Source organism: Microcaecilia unicolor, chromosome 3 (assembly GCF_901765095.1).
Source record: "Microcaecilia unicolor chromosome 3, aMicUni1.1, whole genome shotgun sequence".
NCBI lineage: Eukaryota > Metazoa > Chordata > Amphibia > Gymnophiona > Siphonopidae > Microcaecilia > Microcaecilia unicolor.
The window spans coordinates 234,668,273-234,687,681 of record NC_044033.1 but is presented as its reverse complement, the minus strand read 5'-3'; the positions used below and the strand labels follow the sequence as shown (position 1 = coordinate 234,687,681).

General features: G+C 49.2%; 1 protein-coding gene across 1 annotated transcript in view; it reads left to right on the top strand.

The window, feature by feature from the left end:
• The window catches only part of LOC115466380 (zinc finger protein 675-like), a 182,614-nt gene that overhangs the window by 32,448 nt on the left and 130,757 nt on the right, over positions 1-19,409 (top strand). The gene's annotated exons all lie outside the window — the stretch shown is intronic.

Sequence of the window (19,409 nt, the reverse complement as noted above, 5' to 3'; positions counted from 1 at the left end):
TGTTGTGCTTTCTGGCTACTTGAATTCCACGGGGCACTGTAGGGTGAGATAAATAATACCTAGGGCAACAGGTACCCACAGATTACTTATACCAAGATTCCCTGATGCATAAGTCTGCCTAACAGACTCACTAGCTCTGTCTAGGGTGAGATACAGGAATCTTGCTTCTGGCACCTCTCCAGGTGTTTTGGTGTGTAGAGTGAAAAAGAAAGACACAGCTGATAGATAGATATATATTAGCTTTATTATGGATAAGAAAATAGAAATACTCTGCGCTAGCTTATGCAATAAAAATATCCCTTACTGATATGAGCACTACCGAAAATATATTGTCTAAACTACACTCTGATTATCCTGAGACTATGTACGGTAATGATTAGAACAGTACAAATGATAACCTAATAATCCTTATGAAACTTATCATATCTTATGCAAAATACACATTAGCTGCTGTCCCTGACCAAGAGCTGACATAAACCAGTCGTACTTAGATAAAACCACTGCCTAACCCCAGACCAGGAAATATATCACTGTGATCTTACCACGCTGTCCTGATGACTGCTTCAGATAAGACCGGAGCAGAATCTCCCCAGACGCTATTTTAGCTGTCTGTGTCTTATGTAGTGCAGGTCTTTATCAGCGTAGGTTCCCGTCACTCCTTTGGTTATCAGAGCCAATATCTCTGCCACAGGTATTTGCACCAGGATGCAGGTCACGAGGTTGGTATCATACAAAGTCTCTGGCTCCCCCGAGCCTTGCTGGATTTCTCAGGTCCTCTTACCAGTTGCCCCCCTTCCAAGGGTCTCCGACTCACTAACTTCTGTTCCCGCTTTCCCCGTACCTCTCGGTCAGGTGACGGTAGGAACCAATCATGATCTTGTCCAGTTCAGTACATGGGCAAGAAGAGTTCTTTGTTTTGTGACCTTGGAGAATGGTAACTTCTGGAGCCATGTCTGCCTCCCTACTCCATTCTCAGGGTGATAGAAGGGGGTGTTTAGAACACAGACTGTCCTTGGCTTTAGCAAGCCTGTCAGTGATTTTCCACAAGCTGAAGCTGGATCTTGCTGACACAGAGATGTTGCAGCAGCCATCTTATTATACCAAGATGTCATAGGCTTGTATAGGCCAAGACCAGCTTAGGCTAGATCACAGGGAAATACCCCTACAGATTCCCCCCCCCCTTGGAGATGGAATTTACTACAAAGGAGTAAAAGCCTTCTCCAACCTAACTAATAATATAGCTAGACGGGTTGACATCAAGACTCATGGTCGGGACCAAAAATTAAGAACTGTAAATGTCAGTAACTCAAAACTAACACTCTGTTAATGATAACTGGAAGCAAATAATTCAAATACTTGATGAAATCATAGCAATGTTCAAAAGTATACAAAAAAAATGCTAAATAGCAAATCACTGATACTAGAACAAATCATAGGGTGTTAGCTGTTATGTCCTAACACATGAAAACATAATCAAAAATCAATTATCATACTATAAAATGCATGGCAAAGCATAAGCAAATTAGTACTTAAGATGATAGTAGACAAAGAGGCATATTTTCAAAGCACTTTGGGAGGCTAAGTTCCATAGGTTTCTATGGAACTTTGGGAGGCTAAGTGCTTTGAAAATGAGCCTGATAGAGGCATATTTTCAAAGCACTTTGGGAGGCTAAGTTCCATAGGTTTCTGTGGAACTTTGGGAGGCTAAGTGCTTTGAAAATAAGCCTCTAACTGTTGTATCGTGGAGAATTACTCATGGTTGACCTCCACAAAGTCTAACAAAGTCAATGGTATGAGAGTCTTTAGACTGTAAAATGACAAAATGTCCAAACCATAGTCAATAGGGTGGACCGTGATGAATGATGAGGTGTAAATGGACAACGTCTCACATCAAGCAGACATCAAACAGGAACAAAATGGTCCACGTAATGATGATAATGAAGAAAGTCTTCAAACATAATCATTGGACACAGTTCAAAAAGAAAGTCAATGAAATGTCCCAAAAACAAACAAACACATCCAAAACTTCACTTTCAGGAATACTGGATCGGTTGAAATAAAAATAAAACCAAACAAATTCCCCCCCCCCCCCCCCCCCCCTCACAACAAGAAGAATGATTTTTTTCAGGCAAAGAAAAACTCCAACAGTCATGACTAAACCATGGAAATCATGAGGAACAAGGGGAAGGGATGTTGAAAACCACCAATGGATTAGGAAGCAGGGCGTCAGGAACATCTTGAAGAACAACATCAGGAACGGAAACAGGATCAATCTGTTAGGCAACGGCACCGAATCTTCAAGGTTTTGTTTTTTTCTTTGTAGCTGAAAAACAAAAGAAGACGAAGCTATTCTGCTTCATGGTTAGTTTGTGTCATTTCAACAATGCATGTATCTGGAACCAAATGACTGGGATGACATGGTCTCAACTGATTGATGTGGACCCATTTAAGGTTATCTTCACCTTGAGAATTTTTCCTGAGGCGAATTTGGTAAGCCACAGGTGAAGCTTTTTGCACTATAGGGAAAGGACCATGCCAACTGGGTAGAAACTTCTTTTCTTTAACCTTGTTTCTGGCAAAATTGAAATAGAATACCTTGTTGCCAATTTGGTACTCTTTGGAGGTAGTCCCTTGATCATAGTAGGCTTTCCTACCTCTAGCGCTACTTTCCAAGTTCTTCTGGGCAAAGGCACTTTGCAAATGTTGACGCAAATGTGTGACATACTCATGAGAGGAAGTAGCACTGGACAAGTTCACATCATTAGTCCTGTAAAGCAAATGAATTGGTAACATCATTTCCCTACCTGTCATCATCTCAAAAGGTGACACTCCTGTAGACCGATGGGGTGTGGCATGTATGGCCATGAGGATCAATGGTAACTTCATGTCCCAATCCTTACCTGAGGATGACACATACTTCTTCAAAATGGTGATGATGGTCCGATTAGCTCTTTCCACTTGTCCTGAGGACTGAGGTCGGTAGGCAATGTGCAGTTTACTCTTCACGCCTAGCATCTTCCACATGTGTTGGATCACCTCTGCGGTAAACTGAGATCCTTGGTCTGAGTCCACTCGCATGGGCAAACCCCACCGGCTGAACACATGATTCAGTAGTAAGGTAGCCGTAGTCTCGGCGGTGCAATTAGGTGCAGGTAGGCACTCCACCCACTTGGTGAACATGCAGGTGACAGTAAGCATGTACTTGTTGCCTCGGGTGGATCGAACCACAGGTCCAACCCAATCAATCTGGATATCTGACCAGGGCATAGCAATACCCTTCTTCCTGAGGGGTGCCCGATGGGATGGTGAAGATGGCTGGAAACGACAACAGGTCAGACAACCTCGAGTATACAGGATCACATTCTGACGCATATGGGGCCAATAAGCCACTTGCTTCAAGGTCTCATGTCCTGCACATGGTTCATCATGAGCATGTTGCAACATGATGCCACGATATGTCTGAGGCACAACCCATTGCTCAATGCCATGCTTACTCGTCCGAATAAGCAGGTCCTGGTGGATCTGGAACTTCTCTCTGGAGGTGTAGAGTACCCTCAGTTCCTCAGCTTGACACTCCTCTTCTGTCAACGGATGTTCTTGTGGATTCCAGATGTACTCATAAAATCTTCCAACTACTGGATCTGCTTTCTGAGCTGTGACAAGATCAAAGGATGGGACTTCACTGCTCCACTGGAACACTGGAGTCTCACAGAGCTGTTTCGTTTGCCGTCGGGTGACAGCATGAACTGCCAAGGTATCAGGTTCTGAGAACCGCCATAGTTCTCCTGTGAGCGCACCTTCCTTCGCGAGTAGATCTGCCAGATCATTCCCTATCTTGTCAGGACTGTCAACCTTTGCATGACCCTTTACCTTCTTCCAATAGATGGTCATGTCATGGTCCTGTACCAGTTGATCCAGGGCCAGAATCAAATTTCCATGATGTACCGGTTTTCCTTTCGAGTTTAGCATGTTGTTTTGCTTCCAACTGGGTAAATGAGAGACAAAATTCTGCCTCACATAATCTGAGTCGGTGCATATGACCAATTCCCTAATTCCTTTCTGAACTGCAGACTGTACCGCCACCAAGGCTGCCACTATCTCAGCATACTGGTTCGTTTGTGAACCCAAGCTATGCTTCAAAGTCTCTTCAGGAAGGTTTGGGTTCCATACCACTCCCACACCTGCGACCAACTCATGGTCTGTGTCACGGCGGTAGGCGCATCCATCCACATAGACCTTAGGCAAGGTTTCACAGATCTTCTCATCATACAGATGGTGCCGATGAGGTTCTTTCTCCTGCTCGGGAACCTCTGTTTCAGAAATACCTGCAAGGGAATCATGTCCTGCACAGTCATGCAGCTCAGCCATACCTTGGGCTACTACATTACGATGTTTCTGGGCATACCTTACCTCTAAAGGCCATCCTTGAAGAGCCAATGTCCAGGAGACTATCCTACTGTTGGACACCCGACCAGATTTGATTCGGTCGCTACCCAGGAAACTAACGATTTGATGACAAGTTTCTACGATTAGCTTCTCCCCTTGGATGTACTGTAACTCCGGAAATGTTGCAGAGCCCATACCGTGGTCCACAAGGATTTCTCACAGTCAGAATACTTCTTTTCCACATCCGATAGGCCTTTGCTAGCATAGGCCACAACCTGCTTATCAGAGTCATATTTCTGATACAGGACAGCACTCATGGAGTGATTGGAGTATCCCAGGTCAACGTAGAATTCACGACCCCCCTCAGGGTACGCGAGGCATGGAAAGCAGCTAAGCTGATCCTTCAGCTCCTGCATAGCAGATTCCTGCTCTGGACCCCACGTCCAGGGTGTATCTTTCTTCAATAGCTTGACCAAGGGTCGGGTGATCTCCGCATAGTCGTCTATGAACTGTCTGGAATAATTGCATATTCCCAGAAAGGAACGAAGTTCTGTGAGATTGGTGGGATGTTTCAGCTGTTGTAAGGCCTGTACTCGCTTCTTCTGAGGTCGCAGACCATCAGCAGAAATTTCATACCCTAGGTAATTCAGAGATTTCTTGCACCATTGTCCTTTGGCTAGGGTCAATTTAGCTCCAGCATCTGTCAACTGTGTGAAAACATGCTCAATCTCTGCCAAGTGATCTTGAAAAGTAGGGCTTTTGATCAGAATATCATCCACATAGACCACAGTCCCTCGACCTTCAGCATCTGGAAGTGCTTTGTGTAGGAAGATGTTGAATTCAGCTGGGGAGTTGAGAAAACCAAAGGGAGTTCTGTTCCACGTATACTGTTTCTTCCCAAACGTGAAGGCCAGTTTATACTGGTCATGTGGATGTACCGGTACGGTCCAAAACCCCGATGCTAAGTCTAGGCTGGTGAAATACTTAGCCCCTTTGATGGTAGCAAGACTCTGATCCAGTGGAGCCATTGGCCACCTGGACAGCGGTACTCGCTTATTCAGCTGACGGTAGTCCAGGGCAATTCTCCAGCTGTTGTTCTTTTTCAAGATGGGCCACAGAGGGGAGTTGTATGTGCTGTTGCATTGCCTAATGATGCCCCTGGCCTCCAAGGTATTGAGAATCTCTTGCACGGACTCATAGGAAGCTAATGGGATCTTATACTGGCGCACAAAGACAGGCTTACTACTTGGTTCCGTAGGCACTTTGGTGACGTGTAGGTCTGTAAGGCCACAGTCATATGAGTCCACAGCAAAAAGTTCCTTGTATTTGTACAGCAACTCAGTCAACTGCATCTTCTCTGTGTCAGTAGCACAAGCATCAGCCTGTTCCACTTGGTCTTTCACCATAGCGTCAAACTCTGAGAGAGGCTGGTTGGTTGGAATTTCCACCTGCTCTTCAATGTCCTCCTGCAGAGATGAAGTTTCAACCGCATTCACCATTCTAGACTTCTGGGGTAAAGACATCTTTCTGGACAAAATCAAGTAGTCGTCTTCCATCTGCACTTGCGAACCCGTTGCATCATATGGCCAAACAAACTCCAGCGAGATGAGGCCTCTGGGAGAGGTGAACAGACATTCAGGTGTCTCCCCCCCCCCTGGCAGGTGTTCCAAGAGGAAGGCAGCCTGCCAACAATGGGCAAACTTACCTCGACATCAGGAAAAGAGTCTCCCACTAGAAATCCAAAAGGGTCTCCTGCAGACACTTCCACTTCATCAAACTGTGGATTGGTGACTAACAGGTGAAAAGTTTCACCAATTACCTCTAACCATGGCAGAACACCGGTGGACAGCCCTAGGTCACGAAAATGAGCATGAGGGTTGAAGAACACCACTTTGTCCAACAGACGCTGTCCCTGGGCAAGACGGAGCTTGATGGAAAAGTCCCTCACTCTAGTTGGAATGGTCACATTTGTATCACAGACTACTTCACAGACCTGGGGTATGGACTTCAAGCTAACAGACTTCAAGCTTACTTCAGATTCCACTGGGCTGCCATCAAGTCTACTCCACAAGACCAGGTTCACCAGATCCACATAAACTCCCAGTCGCACAAGGCAATCGGAGCCCAGATATAAGGGCTGTGGTAGGCCTCTCACAACAGAGAAGTGGTGGGTGAACAACTTCTGTCCCACAGTCAAAGGAAGGCTACACATTCCCACGAGCATCTTGGCACCTTGTCCAGGTACCTGCACAGAAGTGGGCGAACACTTACTAAAGTGAAGTTGCACAGACTTGCGAAGACAATAAAACAGAGTGTCGCTGATGAAGGAAACGTCACTAGGCAACAGCTATGTGGACTGAAGTGTTTGGATGTCAGCTATCTGGACAGGAATGGTGTAAGCATCATCCTTCTGTTGAATGTCCGTCAACTTGCGAGGATGCGGCGAGTGTGGACTGGAAGTGGAAACAGAGGCCTCGTGGGCTATCTCGGTAGCAGCATCTGGGAAGTCACCGGTAGGAGTCGAGTCATTCAAAACAATTTCCAAATTGTCATCCTGGAGAACAATGTCAGCTATCGGATAACTTCACCACGCTGTTCATCCCCCTCCTGGTGCACCACACAACTGGAGCTCCCAGGTGTGAGGGTCCTCTGACTTCTGGAAATTCATTAGAATTGGGGAATCCCTAAGCCCCAAGGAGCTGGAACCACTGACTCTGCTCATATGCTTTACTTTCCCATACGGGAGGGGACTTGCAACTTGGGCCCAGATGACTTCATGGCGATAATCCAGATCAGTCTGCAATCTCTTCAGAAGATCGTTCCCAATTAAGAATTCTTCACCAGCACCAGTAGTAATGATAGCAGGGTGTTTGACAAACAACTCGCCGAACTGCAAGGAAAGCCAAACCCGTCCCATAGTACCGATGCTTTGATTGCCATAGGCCACCAGTGACAAGTCACACGGGGTGACACGCAGCGCCTCCCCACCTCCCCCCAGAAAAGCCTCAAGTTTCTGAAACATGCCCTGGGTGATCAACGTCACCTCTGAGGCGGTATCCAGTAGACCCTGACAGGAAAATTTCTGTTGAATCAACAGAGCTAAGGTATATCTGTACCCTTTAGGAATAAGTTTACCAAGAAAATACCTGTTTTCCTCATTCGAGTCCTGTAAGAGAGGCCCTTTCGGGTTAGAGGGCTGGGCATCAGCATCGGTCACGGAGGACTCCTCACTGTTGGACGACAAAGCATTCACCTGAACTGTGGACATGATGGTTGGTGAAGGAGGGTCCGAGTCTAGTCATGCCAGGTCTGCCTCACAAGAAACCGGATCTTCCAGTAATTCAACGGACTTGACACTCGGCCTAGGCCCTGTAATCGGCCTGGAAGATTTCTCTTTGGGCTTCTGAAAGTTGCCTCCTTTGTTCGGTGACGAGGATGGGTGGGGTGCGGCTGCAGGATTTGTTAGTTGAAGTTGCGCCAGCAGTTGCTCAATCTGTGCTTGTTGGGTCCGGATCTTTTCCGCTGCCCACTGTCTCTTGTTAAAACGCTTCCTTTTCGGGTCCTGTTGTTGGCCCTCCGGTGCAGTCGGAGGCGTGGTGCCCTTTTGCTGGTAAGATTGGGTATTGCCAACCCGGGCGGGTGTAGAAGGACTTGACATCTTGTTTTCCAGAGAAAGCGTGGATGTAACAGCATAAACGCTAGGTGGAGCCACTTTGCTGCGATTCTTAGGAACTACTTGGGTGGTCGCCGCATCAGGCTGCTCGCGACACATATCAAAAAGCTCCTCCGCCCGCTTTAGCAGAAGGGAAAAAGGTTCACTTTTCTTTCCTGCTAGAGACATTTTCACTTGATTGGGCAGACCTTTCACAAAAAGATTCCTAAATTTCCCAAACTCAAGCTCTTTGGCCTCTGGGTCCGCCCCCCCATCGAAAAATGCGCGCCTCAGGCGATAGGACCATTCATGTGGACTCTCATTCGGCCCGCAGCGCATATTATATGCTGCCCTTTTGGCCTCGGTGGGGTCCGCAAACAGTCCATACCGCTTTTTCAACGCTTGTTCCACGATGGAGAGATCATTACTCTCAGCCAAAATTGCCTTTAAATACGTTTGGCACTCAGTCGCAAACGTCCACTGCAGTAAAGCTCTTTTATCTGAGTCGGCCTGAACCTGTAAGAAATTGAAAAGGTCATGCACGCTATCCAGATGTGCGTAGATTGTCACCTCAGAAGACTCTTTAAAAGGTGTAATCATCGCCTGAAGTGTTTTCATTACTTGTGAATACTGGTCCCTAGATAAAGGAATGACTTTGTGTCTCTGAGTGGAGTTCCGCTGCTCTCCAGTAGGGGACTTAAACAGTGGTGCTGTGGTGCTGCTGATGTCATCAAGAGGTGCCGTGAGCTGCGCCCTTCCTGGGCGGAGCGTAGGCCCAATTGTACCGGTGCCCTCCTCAGGTGTCGCAATAAGCTGCGACCTTCCTGGGCGGGGCCTAGGTGCAACTGTCCTGTTAACATCATCAATTTGCACAGTGTTCTGTGGCCTCACTGGGCGGAGCCTAGGCTCCTGCATGCTGTCGAAGGTCTCAGGAACTAGGCTACTGTACCGGGGTGGGGCTGTCAACTGACAAGGGTTAGGCTCCAGCTCTACTTCATTTCTCGGGGACCATTCAGGCAGTTTGAACTGTTCTAGCATAGGACTGTGCGACCTAGAGTCAGCCCTATTCTGTGACTCCATGGGTGTAGCAGTAGACTCTTCCATAGAGTCATATACCTCCTGCTGGACCGTATCTAGTTCTGTCCTATACTGGGTTAATGCCTTTACACACATCTCTCTGTCCTGCCGAGCCTGTGACAACTGTAGTGAAAGCATATTATTCTTCTCCCATAACTCCACCCATCCTTCTTCTGCCTTGTGCCAAGCCTGCCGGGCAGAGCTGACACTCCCTTTTTTTTGTTTCAACTCCCTACTCAAGGCAGTAATCCTATCCTCATATGTTTCTCTCACTTGCTCTTGCCGGGAGTGAAAGTGATCAGCTTCTTTCTTTCGCAAACTTAAAGTCTGCATCATCTCCTCCAATTGATATGATTTAGAAGCAAGGAAATCGTTTTTCTGCCTCATATCATTCTCTAAGGACTGGGCAGTCTGTTCCCAATGCTCTTTATCTTTCTCTAGGGCTGCACACTTTTCTTTCAACACTGCACAAGTGGAACATGGAACATTTCCCTGTGGACCTGAAGCACCCTCCCCTCCTCCAGCCGTTGCCTGAGAAGTGATGCTCTCTAACCTCAATTGTAAATCCAATCGTTCTGTTTTCAGAGCATTAACTTCATCACGCAGCTGCTGGAGTTCAGTTTGAAGGTCAAAGGTACTACAATCTGCACTTTCGTTCTTAGCTAGTAGGGTACAGCCGAGCTCCACTAGTGCTGCCACAGTCAATCTATTTTTAACCTTCAACACTGAATGCAATACAAAATCATATGCCTTGTGACTTTCAGGCGAGTTTTTCCTAAACAATTTCAACAGAGAGTTTATAGAATACTCCGGTACTGCCTTATTAGACTGTCTTGCACTAATTAAAACTTCAAAAGCAGTGACTTCTAGCGCGGAGAGCATATTGCTAGGTGACGTCATACTGAAGAACTGAAAGCTGCTAGCAAGTAACACAACTAGTACTGAAAAAAAAAACCTTATCTCACTGCTAGGTCGTAAAGCTGGCAGAAGCAGCAGATTTATGACTACCAGTGTCTAGCACGGTTGACAGACACTTTCCAGTGCACACACAGACAGAGAAATTTAAAGTTCAGAACTATACAGCTAGGATTTCTTTCTTTCTACAGAAAAAAAACAAACGGATTCTTTCCTCAGCTTTTTGAGATCCCGCCACGAGCTCCCATTTGTAGGGTGAGATAAATAATACCTAGGGCAACAGGTACCCACAGATTACTTATACCAAGATTCCCTGATGCATAAGTCTGCCTAACAGACTCACTAGCTCTGTCTAGGGTGAGATACAGGAATCTTGCTTCTGGCACCTCTCCAGGTGTTTTGGTGTGTAGAGTGAAAAAGAAAGACACAGCTGATAGATAGATATATATTAGCTTTATTATGGATAAGAAAATAGAAATACTCTGCGCTAGCTTATGCAATAAAAATATCCCTTACTGATATGAGCACTACCGAAAATATATTGTCTAAACTACACTCTGATTATCCTGAGACTATGTACGGTAATGATTAGAACAGTACAAATGATAACCTAATAATCCTTATGAAACTTATCATATCTTATGCAAAATACACATTAGCTGCTGTCCCTGACCAAGAGCTGACATAAACCAGTCGTACTTAGATAAAACCACTGCCTAACCCCAGACCAGGAAATATATCACTGTGATCTTACCACGCTGTCCTGATGACTGCTTCAGATAAGACCGGAGCAGAATCTCCCCAGACGCTAGTTTAGCTGTCTGTGTCTTATGTAGTGCAGGTCTTTATCAGCGTAGGTTCCCGTCACTCCTTTGGTTATCAGAGCCAATATCTCTGCCACAGGTATTTGCACCAGGATGCAGGTCACGAGGTTGGTATCATACAAAGTCTCTGGCTCCCCCGAGCCTTGCTGGATTTCTCAGGTCCTCTTACCAGTTGCCCCCCTTCCAAGGGTCTCCGACTCACTAACTTACTTCTGTTCCCGCTTTCCCCGTACCTCTCGGTCAGGTGACGGTAGGAACCAATCATGATCTTGTCCAGTTCAGTACATGGGCAAGAAGAGTTCTTTGTTTTGTGACCTTGGAGAATGGTAACTTCTGGAGCCATGTCTGCCTCCCTACTCCATTCTCAGGGTGATAGAAGGGGGTGTTTAGAACACAGACTGTCCTTGGCTTTAGCAAGCCTGTCAGTGATTTTCCACAAGCTGAAGCTGGATCTTGCTGACACAGAGATGTTGCAGCAGCCATCTTATTATACCAAGATGTCATAGGCTTGTATAGGCCAAGACCAGCTTAGGCTAGATCACAGGGAAATACCCCTACAGCACAGAATATAGGGTGTTTCTTTACCTTTCTGCTTTGTTATTCAAATACTGAGGCTAGGGACACATGACCAGGGCTCTCATTGGCTCTCTAGAGTCAGAGTTTTTTCTCAGTCTCCACCTGCTGGTAGGCATGCACAACCCATCAGTCTAATCCTGGGCCGGTCCGGAGGGATTAAAGGAAAGCAAATTAGCAGGTAAGGTCTAATTTCTCCTTCTGTGTCCCCTGCCATTTTTCATCTTTACTCTCTCTCTCTCTCTCTCTCTCTCTCTCTCTCTCTCTCTCTCTCTCTCTCTCTCTCTCTCTGTGTTCCCCCTGCTATTCAGCCTCTTCATTTTCTGTCTGCCATTCAGCTTCCTCTTTCTCTCTTTCTTTGTGCCCCCTGCCATGCACCCTCTTCACTCTGTCTCCCTTGCCATGCAGCCTCTCTCTCTCTCTCTCTCTGCAGTGTCTTCTCATTCTTTGCCCCCCTGCCATGCAGAGAGACTCCTGCCCACTTAAATCCTGTTTGGGTCTCAGTTGGAGCCAAAACCCGGATTACCCCAACTGTCTTTCTTGGAACCACTGGCCTGGTAAATGACAAAAAGAAAACTACAAACAAAAAGAATCTTATCACATTAGTAATGTTTTGTTCTTGCCAAAGTTTGAAAAAATATGAAACTATTTTGTAGCAGAAATAACGCAGGATAATTGGGCTACACAAGCAAAAGGGAGAACAGCAGGAGGAACACCTATATCTCATTGTTAGGTGAGACCAACAAGTGAGAGATGGTCAGTGATCTTCTTGCCCCTTCCTTACAAGAGACTTATATACAAGTTCTCTTAGCTTAGAATTCAAAGAAGTTGGTTCTGTAAAATGTCATTTTATTTTTGATTGAGAAGGCACATAAAAGATGCATTTCCTGCGTCCCTATTGGGCCCGTTCTTGTTAGAACTTCTTATCGCAGTTATAGAAGGTAAGGGGGTCATGGTTCTGAGGAAAAGTTGATGTTCTCAGGAACCAGTTGGTTTTACTGTTCCATCTTTTCTCTCTTGCCTTAAGGCACCTAGGTCTCTTCACCTGCCCTGTTCCCTCCATAATCCTCCAGCCATAATATAGCACTGATGGAAACACTGGCCACCTGCTTCTTTCTCCCCAGCTGTTTCCCTCTTTCATCAAACATAGTCATGGACATAATTATACTGTAGCAGAGTTCCTCTGAGGGGGGGGGGGGGGGGGTTCTTCTAAGGTAATTTAATTTCTCCGAGGACAAGCAGGCTGCTTGTTCTCATGACTGGGTTAACGTCCACGGCAGTCCCCAGCAACCGGAAGAAAACTTTGCGGGCGGTCCCACACGCAGGGCACGCCCACCGCGCATGCGCGGCCGTCTTCCCACCTGTGCGCGACCGTTCCCACTCAGTTCTTTTCTATTCCGTGCTGGAGAGAGACGTGTTCCCGTCTCTCTCTTAGTCAACCCCGGAAACCGGATTGCGGCCTAGCCGCGGTTTTTCTCTTTTCGAAGTACGCGTTTGCGTGTTATTTTTCCCCCCAAAAAAGAGAAGTTTTCCTCGTCGTTTTTAGCCGCTAGGGTGCGGCGTCGCGGCCTTGTGGCCATGCGGTCGTTTTTTCTTTTTCGGGTGTGCTTTTCACCGCCACCATCGACGATTTTTTACTTCGCCGACGCGATTTTTCTGTCGATGTCCTCGAAGGTCCCGAGCGGATTCAAAAAGTGTGGTCGGTGCGGCCGGCAGATCTCGCAGACCGATACTCACGCTTGGTGTCTCCAGTGCCTCGGCCCGGAGCATAATTCCAAGACGTGCACCTTGTGTCTCGGTTTAAGGAAGCGGACACAGGTGGCGAGGCAAGTTCTACGGGACCGTCTTTTTGGAACTTACGCTGGCCCTTCGACGTCGACCTCTACGGCATCGGTGTCGACGGCCGGGTCTTCGGTACCGATGTAGACGAAGTCGGCGCCAACTCTGGCACCGACCCCAGGAGTACAGGTACCTTTGGCCCGCCGGCCTGCCGGTGACGGCGGGGGTGAGCGGCCGCGCGGGCAGTCTGCCCCGGCCACTCCCTTTGCTCAGGGCCATCGGGACCGAACCCTGTCGGATCCAATACCTCGAGGCCGGGGGGCTCCACCTCCTCCTCGTCTCTTCCGCCGAGCGCTGATGACGGGCATCGAAAGAAAGCCAAGAAGCACCACGGCGCACGGGACTGCCAGCTCCGGTACTTCGAGGGATGACTCGACGCCCAGGAAGCGGCAGTGCCGGGAGGAGCATTCCCCCTCGGTCGAAGAGGTGTCGCTGCGTCAGTCCGTGGGTACCTCGGTACCGTCTCCTGGACCCGAGCAGCTTCCGGCACCAACACCGGCCCCTCTGCCTTTCCTGACAGCGGGCCTTGACGAGTGCCTCCGAGCCATCCTTCCCGGGATCCTGGAAGGGCTGATGCGCCGTTGATGGAGGCGCCGGTGGGCTCTGGCCCGATGCTGAAGCCTCCGACGCCGCTTGCGGCACCGGTGTCGACCGCCACGCAGGTGGAGTCGACGTCTATGGAGGGAGCTTCGTCCCTGCCGGCGCGGGAGTCTACCGCTCAACGCCATAATTGAGGACGTGGTTCCTCGCAGTCGAGATGGGCCCGGTTGAGGTCTGAGCTGAGAGAGCTCATGTCCGACACCGAGGAGGAGGTCTCGTGGGGGGGAGGAGGACCCCAGATATTTCTCCTCAGAGGAGTCTGTGGGCCTTCCCTCTGACCCCACTCCTTCACCGGAGAGGAAGCTCTCGCCTCCTGAGAGCCTCTCCTTTGCCTCTTTTGTCAGGGATATGTCCATCTGCATCCTCTTCCCCGTGGTCACTGTGGATGAGCCGAGGGCGGAGATGCTCGAAGTCCTCGACTATACATCACCACCTAGAGAGTCTTCCACGGTGCCGTTGCACAATGTCCTTAAGGAGACACTGCTTCGGAACTGGTTGAAGCCACTATCTAATCCCACCATTCCCAAGAAAGCGGAGTCCCAATACAGGATCCACTCAGACCCAGAATTGATATGGCCTCAATTGCCTCATGACTCGGCGGTCATGGACTCTGCTCTCAAGAGGGCACGGAGTTCAAGGGATACCGCCTCGGCGCCCCCTGGGCGGGAGTCTCGCACTCTGGACTCGTTTGGGAGGAAGGCCTACCAATCTTCCATGCTCGTGACCCGCATCCAATCATACCAGCTCTACACGAGCATCCACATGCGGAACAATGTGAGGCAACTGGCGGACCTGGTCGACAAGCTCCCTCCGGAGCAGTCCAGGCCTTTTCAGGAGGTGGTCAGGCAGCTGAAGGCGTGCAGAAAGTTCCTGTCCAGGGGTATCTATGACACCTGTGATGTGGCATCTCGAGCTGCAGCCCAAGGTATAGTGATGCGCAGACTCTCATGGCTGCGTGCCTCTGACCTGGACAACCGCACCCAGCAGCAGCTGGCGGATGTCCCTTGCCGGGGGGATAACATTTTCGGCGAGAAGGTCGAGCAGTTGGTGGACCAACTACACCAGCGGGAAACCGCTCTCGACAAGCTCTCCCACCGGGCGGCTTCAGCATCCACCTCAGCAGGTGTACGTTTTTCCCGGGCCCTGCAGGCTGCACCCTATGCCTACAGCAAGCGTAGGTACACCCAGCCGGCCCGAAGGCCTCCGCAGGCACAGGGACAGTCCCAGCGCGCTCGTTCCTGTCAACAGCGTGTGCCTAAGCAGCCCCCTGCGCCTCCACAGCAAAAGCAGGGGACGGGCTTTTGACTGGATCCATGGGAACATAGCTGCCATCAAAGTATCCGTACCGGACGACCTGCCAGTCGGGGGGAGGTTGAAAGTTTTTCACCAAAGGTGGCCTCTTATAACCTCCGACCAGTGGGTTCTCCAAATAGTGCGGTGCGGATACACCCTGAATTTGGTCTCCACTCCGCCAAGTTGCCCACCGGGAGCCCAATCCTTCAGCTCCCATCACAAGCAGGTACTTGCAGAGGAACTCTCCGCCCTTCTCAGCGCCAATGCGGTCGAGCCCGTGCCACCCGGGCAGGAAGGGCAGGGATTCTATTCCAGGTACTTCCTTGTGGAAAAGAAAACAGGGGGGATGCGCCCCATCCTAGACCTGAGAGGCCTGAACAAATATCTGGTCCGAGAAAAGTTCAGGATGCTTTCCTTGGGCACCCTTCTACCCATGATTCAGAAAGACGATTGGCTATGTTCCCTGGATTTAAATGACGCTTACACTCACATCCCGATACTGCCAGCTCACAGACAGTATCTCCGATTCCGTCTGAGGACATGGCACTTTCAGTATTGTGTGCTGCCCTTTCGGCTCGCCTCTGCACCACGGATGTTCACAAAGTGTCTCGTGGTGGTTGCGGCGTATCTACGCAAGCTGGGGGTGCACGTGTTCCCGTATCTCGACGATTGGCTGGTCAAGAGCACCTCAGAGGCAGGAGCTCTTCGGTCCATGCAGTGCACTATTCACCTTCTGGAGCTGCTAGGGTTTGTGATAAATTACCTGAAGTCCCATCTCCAGCCAGTCCAATCTCTGGAATTCATAGGAGCTCTGCTGAATTCTCAGACGGCTCAGGCCTTTCTTCCTGAAGCGAGGGCGCAGAATCTCCTGTCCCTCGCTTCCCAGACCAGAGCGTCTCAGCTGGTCACAGCTCGGCAGATGTTGAGACTCCTTGGCCATATGGCCTCTACGGTTCATGTGACTCCCATGGCTCGCCTTCACATGAGATCTGCTCAATGGACCCTAGCTTCCCAGTGGTGCCAAGCCACCGGGAATCTAGAAGATGTCATCCACCTGTCCGTCAGTTGCCGCAATTCGCTGCACTGGTGGACGATTCGGACCAATTTGACCCTGGGACGTCCATTCCAAATTCCGCAGCCCACGAAGGTGCTGACGATGGATGCATCTCGCCTGGGGTGGGGAGCTCATGTCGATGGGCTCCACACCCAGGGTGTGTGGTCCCTCCAGGAACAAGATCTTCAGATCAACCTCCTGGAGCTCCGAGCGGTCTGGAACGCACTGAAGGCCTTCAGGGATCGGCTGTCCTACCAAATCATCCAAATTCGGATAGACAATCAGGTTGCAATGTATTACATCAACAAGCAGGGGGGCACCGGATCTCGCCCCCTGTGTCAGGAAGCCGTCAGGATGTGGCGTTGGGCTTGCCAGTTTGGCATGCTTCTCCAAGCCACATACCTGGCAGGCGTAAACAACAGTCTGGCCGACAGGCTGAGCAGAGTCATGCAACCGCACGAGTGGTCGCTCCATTCCAGAGTGGTACGCAAGATCGTCCGAGAGTGGGGCACCCCCTCGGTGGACCTTTTTACCTCTCAGACCAACCACAAGCTGCCTCTGTTCTGTTCCAGACTACAGGTGCACAGCAGACTGGCGTCGGATGCCTTTCTCCTCCATTGGGGGAACGGCCTCCTGTATGCTTATCCTCCCATACCTTTGGTGGGGAAGACCTTGCTGAAGCTCAAGCAAGACCACGACACCATGATTCTGATAGCACCTTTTTGGCCCCGTCAGATCTGGTTCCCTCTACTTCTGGAGTTGTCCTCCAAAGAACCGTGGAGATTGGCGTGTTTTCCGACTCTCATTTCGCAGAACGACGGAGCGCTTCTGCACCCCAACCTTCAGTCTCTGGCTCTCACGGCCTGGATGTTGAGGGCGTAGATTTTGCTTCGTTGGGTTTGTCTGAGGGTGTCTCCCGTGTCTTGCTTGCCTCTAGAAAAGATTCCACTAAAAAGAGTTACTTTTTCAAGTGGAGGAGGTTTGTCGTTTGGTGTGAGAGCAAGGCCCTAGAACCTCGTTCTTGTCCTGCACAGAACCTGCTTGAATACCTTCTGCACTTATCAGAGTCTGGTCTCAAGACCAACTCAGTAAGGAATCACCTTAGTGCGATTAGTGCTTACCATTATCGTGTAGAGGGTAAAGCCATCTCTGGAGAGCCTTTAGTCGTTCGATTTCATGAGAGGCTTGCTTTTGTCAAGGCCCCCTGTCAAGCCTCCTGCAGTGTCATGGGATCTCAACGTCGTCCTCACCCAGCTGATGAAGCCTCCTTTTGAGCCACTGAATTCTTGCCATCTGAAGTACTTGACCTGGAAGGTCATTTTCTTGGTGGCAGTTACTTCAGCTTGTAAAGTCAGTGAGCTTCAAGCCCTGGTAGCTCATGCTCCTTATACCAAATTTCATCATAACAGAGTAGTACTCTGCACTCACCCTAAGTTCCTGCCAAAGGTGGTGTCAGAGTTCCATCTTAACCAGCCAATTGTCTTGCCAACGTTCTTTCCCAGACCGCATACCCGCCCTGCTGAACGTCAGTTGCACACATTGGACTGCAAGCGAGCGTTGGCCTTCTATCTGGAGCGGACACAGCCCCACAGACAGTCCGCCCAATTGTTTATTTCTTTCGACCCCAATAGGAAGGGGGTCGCTGTCGGGAAACGCACCATCTCCAATTGGCTAGCAGATTGCATTTCCTTCACTTACGCCCAGGCTGGGCTGCCTCTTGAGGGTCATGTCACGGCTCATAGTGTTAGAGCCCACTTGAAGTCAACCACTATTGAGGAGATTTGCAAGGCTGCGACGTGGTCTTCGGTCCACACATTCACATCACATTACTGCCTCCAGCAGGATACCCGACGCGACAGTCGGTTCGGGCAGTCGGTGCTGCAGAATCTGTTTGGGGTTTGAATCCAACTCCACCCTCCAGGACCCGATTTATTCTGTTCAGGCTGCACTCTGTTAGTTGTTCTTCGTAGGTCAATTTCTGTTATGCCCTCGCCGTTGCGAGGTTTAATTGACCTGGGTTCTTGTTTTGAGTGAGCCTGAGAGCTAGGGATACCCCAGTCGTGAGAACAAGCAGCCTGCTTGTCCTCGGAGAAAGCGAATGATACATACCTGTAGCAGGTGTTCTCCGAGGACAGCAGGCTGATTGTTCTCACCTACCCTCCCTCCTCCCCTTTAGAGTTGCGTTTTACTCATTCCTTTGCTTGTCATTCAACTGAGCGGGAACGGTCGCGCGTGGGCGGGAAGACTGCCGCGCATGCGCGGTGGGCGTGCCCTGCGTGCGGGACCGCCCGCAAAGTTTTCTTCCGGTTGCTGGGGGCTGCCGTGGACGTCAACCCAGTCGTGAGAACAATCAGCCTGCTGTCCTCGGAGAACACCTGCTACAGGTATGTATCATACGCTTGCTTTGGCCTGAGAAGTGCAGGGGAACGTTTTTGTGTTTTGTTTAATCCACAGTAAGAGAAATATATTTAATATCTTCATGCCTGTAAATCTGTACCCTTCATATTTACTAGGCCGTATTCTGAAGAATCCCCTGGGGCTGCCTGACCCCCAATGTTCAGTGGCATTAAAGCAGGTAGTACCGGTACCCTGAATATTGCCCGTGATCACTCACAAAATAAGGGGAGGTTATGACGGGGAGGCATATTTATTTATTTGTTACATTTGTATCCCACATTTTCCCACCTATTTGTAGGCTCAATGTGGCTTACCTAGTTCCGGAGCACTTGCGGACTCCAGTGTAGACAAATACAAGGTGATGTTGTGGTTAAGTAGTTCGATAGAGTTAATGTGGCGCAACCGCATTGGGATCGTGCAACGGAAGATATGTGTCCAGTCTGTACTGTTATTTAGTTATGTTGTGTTGCAGAGATCGGTCATTTAAGTTGGATCGGTTGGGTATGCCTTTTTGAACAGGTGAGTTTTTAGGTTTTTCTGCAAGTTTAGGTGGTCATTCATATTTTTCAAGGCTTTTGGTAATGTGTTTTACTGTTGTGTGCTAATGTAGGAAAAACTGGACGCATATGTTGATTTGTATTTGAGACCTTTACATCTTGGGAAGTGAAGATTTAGGTATGTTCTTGCTGATTTGGATGTGTTTCTTGTTGGTAGGTCGATCAGGTTGATCATGTATCCCGGAGCTAGACCGTGGATTATTTTATGAACCAGTGAGCAGATTTTGAAAGCAATTCGTTCT